The sequence below is a fragment of the Triplophysa rosa genome, linkage group LG12, assembly GCF_024868665.1.
Source record: "Triplophysa rosa linkage group LG12, Trosa_1v2, whole genome shotgun sequence".
NCBI classification, from domain to species: Eukaryota; Metazoa; Chordata; class Actinopteri; order Cypriniformes; family Nemacheilidae; genus Triplophysa; species Triplophysa rosa.
In genome coordinates, this window is record NC_079901.1 from 1538004 (window position 1) to 1543337 (window position 5334).

Consider the following 5334-nt stretch of genomic DNA (forward strand, 5'->3'; position numbering starts at 1 on the left):
CCGTTCGCTCAACACTCACAAAGTCAAGTTCCGACATCCCCTTCCTCTGGTCCCAGCTACCTTAGAACAACTCCATGGAGCTAGGATTTTCTCCGAACTGGATTTACAATCTCATCAGAATACACAAGGGAGATGAATGGAAAACAGCCTTTATTAACCCTTCAGCTCACCCCGAGTACATAGTAATGTCTTTCAGACTGGTCAATGCTCCTGCTATCTTTCAGAACTTAATAAATGAGATCTTCCAAGACTATCTCAAGAAGTTTGTGATCATCTAAATTGACGACATCCTGATATAAAGTAGATTTTGTGATAGAAGTTGTGCAGTAGATCGTGGATGGTGGGCTGTGGAATCTGGTGGAGTGCAGGTGATGAAGTGCAGCGTGAGATGGATGATGAAGACTTGGAAGACGTGGCGAACTTGGAAGAACTCAGTATGGTGTGGGAGTGGTGAGAGAGCCTGGTGTTTCCGTAACACATGCCTCCACCCATGTGCCTTCTTCTCTGGAAAGCTGTCCCCAGGAGAGCGTAGTTATGACATTGAGAACAAGGAATTTCTCCAAATAAAATTGGCCCTAGAAGAGTGGTGTCACTGGCAGGAGGCAGCCAAGCACCCGTTCACTGTTATCACTGACCACAGGAACTTAGAATACTTACGTGATACCAAACGACTCAAATTATGGCAAGATGGGCTTTATTCTTCATCTGGTTTACCTTTGTTATCACTTACCGACCAGGATAACAGAACGTTAAAGCAGACACCTTGTCCCCTGTACACTCATCCGCCCCTGAATCTGTTAATCCTGAGCCCACACTCAGCCATGGTAATTGGATCCATACAGTGGGCCATCGAAGATCAGATCATCTAGGCCCTCTGTCTCAATCCAGCTCCGCCATGAGGTCCTGAGGGGAAATTGTATGTACCAGCTGACCTGCGCATTCCCCTCATGGACTCAGATCACTCTGTTCCAGGATCGGGTCACCCAGGCAGCCAGCAAACCCTCTCGCTTCTGTCCAACTGTTACTGGGGGTCGATGGCCAAGGACATCTCCCAGTACGTCAGAGGATGCTCAGTCTGTGCCATGGCCAAAGTTCCCTGTCGTGTTCCCCAAGGAAAACTCTTACCTTTGCCGGTCCCACAACTTCCATGGTCTCACGTAGCTGTGGACTTTACTACTCATCTGCCTCTGTCGGACATGTATACGTGTATGCTTGTAATAGTGGACCACTTCTCCAAAGCCTGCAAACCAGTGGTGTAGTCTAGTTTTTCGTACTGAGTATACTCTGATTCCCCCCAGCCTACTCCCAGATCGACAACCCATGAGCACCACCACACTCATGAATGCATAGAGTATGCCTCTATATGTAATGAATAGAACCCGATCCCGCCAAGATAAAGGCCGTCGCCGAATGGTTGGTTCCCGACTACTGTAAAGCCCTACAGCGGTTCCTGGGTTTCACCAACTTTTACCGGCGATTCATCAGGGGTTTCAGCCAGATCGCCGCTAACCGCATTAACCTCCACCAAGGTCACGTTCAGATGGAATCCCCAAGCTCAGGTAGCCTTTGATAATCCTAAGTCCCGTTTTGTCTCTGCCCCTGTGCTTTGTCTTCCAGACCCTGAATGGCAATTAATTGTTGAGGTTGATGCTTCGGACATCGGGATAGGCGCGGTCTTATCTCAGCGTGCTCGCTGTGACGAGAAGGTGCACCCATGTGCCTTTTTCTCTCACCGCCTCAGCCCTGCAGAACGAAACTATTACATCGGCAACAGGGAGCTGCTGGCGGTCTGTCTGGCTTTGGTTAAGTGGCGCCATTGGTTGGAGGGGTCAGCACAGCCCTTCTTGGTCTCGACGGACCACAAGAACCTGGAGTACGTCCGTTCAGGGAAGAGGTTGAGCTCACGCCAGGCCCGCATGTCGCTCTTCTTCGGCCGATTCAACTCACCCTCTCGTACCGGCCTGGGTCTAAAAACGTCAAGCCTGACACACTCTCTCTCTTGTTGGAGCCACCCGAGGGGGAGCTTTCGGCCGACGCTATCCTCCCTAAAGAGATGGTGGTCGGGGCTCTTACCTGGGCCCTCGAGCAGCGAGTAGAGCAGGCCAGACGAGGGGTGCAAGTGCCGAAGGAATGACCGGCGGGCAGGTTGTTCGTGCCGGCTGCGCCCTGATGTCCTTCAGTATGGTCACTCGTCCAAGTTTGTCGGCCATCCAGGGGTTCGGGGAACCCTGGCTTCCGTCCGCCAGAGGTTTTGGTGGCCATCACTGATCACGGGTGTCAGACAGTTCATGTTGGCTTGTTCTGTCTGCGCTAAGTGCAAGCCCTCGCATCGCCGTCCTGCTGGTCTGCTTCGCCCACTCCCCATTCCCTCACGGTCTTGGTCACACATCGCTATAGACTTTGTCACTGGCCTTCCCCCCTCCAGTGGGAACACTGTCATCCTCACGGTGGTGGATCGCTTCTCCAAAGTGGTTCATTACATCCCTCTGCCCAAGCTTCCCTCCTCCCGGGAGACCGCGCAGCTGCTGGTGGATCACGTCTTCTGTCTCCATGGTTTACCTGCCGACGTCGTGTCCGACAGGGGGCCATAGTTCACCTCCTGGTGTAGGTAGATCGGAGCATCTGCTAGTCTCTCTTCTGGTTTTCACCCTCAGACCAATGGGCAATGCGAATGAGCCAACCAGGATCTTGAACGTAGACTCCACTGTCTGACATCACACAACCCCAGCTCCTGGAGCCAACAGCTGTCCTGGATCAAGTATGCTCACAACTCCCAACCCGTCTCCTCGTCAGGTATGTCTCCCTTTGAATGTTCTCTGGGATTTCAACCAGCCTTATTTCCCTCGCAGGAACTCGATGCTTCGGTTCCATCAGCTTTGGAGTTCATCCGGCGTTGCAGACGCACTTGGATGAGGGCCAGGAGGGTTCTGGCCCAATCCTCCCATAGAACCAAAGCTGCGGCGGATCGTTACCAGTCCTCTCCTCCTGCCTATGTGTGTGGTCAGCGGGTATGGTTATCCACCAAGGACTTGCCTCTCTGGGTGCCTTCTCGCAAGCTGGCTCCCAAGTTCATTGGTCCATTCCACATCACCAAGGTGGTTAATCTGGTGGCCGTCTGGCTCAAGCTCCCGCCCAACCTTGGTCGAGTTCACCCTGTCCTTCATGTTTCCAGGGTTAAGCCTGCTGTCACTTCCCGTCTCAACCCTGCCAGCTTTCGCACCTCACCATCTCCCCCCCCCCCCCCCCCCCCGTGCCTTGTGGACGGATGCTCGGCATACACTGTCAGGAACTGCTCAATGTGGGCCGCCGTGGCAGGGGTTTCCAGTACTCGGCGGACTGGGAGAGCTATGGTGCAGAGAGGAGGTGTTGGGTGCCATCTCGCGACATCCTGGACCGGGCATTGGTCATGGACTTCCACTGGAGACGAGGTGAGCCCCTCCCTAAGTGCCCAGTGGCGCCTCTGGGGGGGTAATGTCATGATCTCGGTCACTCGGGTTCCTGTGTCCTACCTGTGTGTGTTCTGTTGTGTGTCAAGCTTGTGGCGCTTCTGTTTTGACAGCTCGCCATGTGCTCGGTGTCTGCGTCACTCACCCCGCCCCGTGTCTCCCTTTTGGTATTTCTCCACTCACCATCTTCACACTCTTTCACCTGTAGCGTATTCCCCTTGAATAGCGCCCGTAATATCTATTATCTCTCCCGCCTGTTGTCACTCATCCTTAGTTAGCTTTCCTATTTATTTCCCTTTGTGCTTGTTTCTTCGCCAGCTCTGACTGCCTAGTCCTAACGCGTCTAGTACTGTAGAAGCCTTGTTTCCTAGTCGTAGTCCTGTGTAGCTATTATAGTTTTTGCTCCTCGAAGCCTGTTTGTATTTTGCTTCTCGTTTTGCCCCGTTTCTGTTATTCTGCTCTCTGCCCCGCAGCAGTCATTGGCCGCCCGGATCTCGCTACTCACGGAATATCAGCTCTCGTCCCCTCGCCAGTTAGTGACGTCTCTCCACTGGAATCTTCCGGGTCGATTCTTTCCCCGAGAACATTAGTTAAAGTACCGTTATGGTACATAGTGCTGGATGTATGTGTAAGGGGCTGTGTCCACCGAGGTGCTTTTACGCTGCTGAAAACACCAGGAGCTTGGCTGAAAACGCCCGCTGCAGGCGCAACTTTCCGCCCCAAGTTGTGAATTTTTCAACTCTGGGCGCCCGGTCGAACGAAGGCGTTGAACACGGAAAAAAAAACGCCAGCTGCTCGCGTTTTCAAAAAACGCTGCGTTTCCATTGGAATCAATTGAAAATACACACCGTACACCAGCAGAAATGCCTCGGTGGACACAGCCCCTAAGTAGTTTGTGCATAAAAACAAGTCTGCCACAGTAACAGGGTCTGATGTGCCCCTGGAAATACAGAAGGCCAGCCTGTAATGAAACTAACAGACTAACTAAAACATTTCACTGGTCAGCTGCCAACTAATCAGAGACTTTATTTTGATAACATCACACCCCTGTTAGAGGCATATGCTGGTGGAAATGTTGGTCTCATGGACACCCAAAACACACATGCATGCAACATTCTCAGCATGAGCAGAATGGAGAGAAAGAGAGAGGGAGATTAGAGCGAGAGAGATCTGCACACAATGACCCCATCACACATGACCTGAAACTTTATCACACTCTCCGGTAAACATCCAAACGTGTAAAACGGTTAAGTCATTTATCTTTCCGGAGACATAGCACAACAAAACAGTTCTTCTGCTGCTGGAGCAAAACACTACTGTAGTGACACTGTAGTAAAGTAATGGTTTCAAGTGGTAATACCATGGCACTTTGATATGTATTGCCATACCTAATTATAACTGGTGTTTGTAAGGCTGGGGGTATCAAAAAACTGTTTGTAGTCTTTAGTTATACTGCAGTTGTGGATGTCCCTGGGCAACTACCACAAAAACTGCAGTTAATGAAACATATTTCTGTGTGTAAACTTAATAATTTATTTATCAATATCATTCAATTTATATTAAAAGAATGAAAGTTTCAAAACTTTGGATCTGTGTGCTATCTGTATGCTACTTTGACTTGTATTTTCCAGATCCATAGCTTACAAAGTTCATCTGCACTAAACACACAGGTATATAGATGAAAGAAATAATGGCTAAAAGAATTAGGACTAAGAGAAAGATGAAGGGAGAGTGAAGAGAGAGAGTCTGGACTAGTCTGTAATTTGACTAGTATTGGCATTGACTAACAGAACCATACACAGAAGAAACTCCGCCCCTTTCTCTCCCAGCCTATAACAGCTCACTATGGAGCCTGAGTCCAGAAACACTTCACGCCACAACCGCTCTG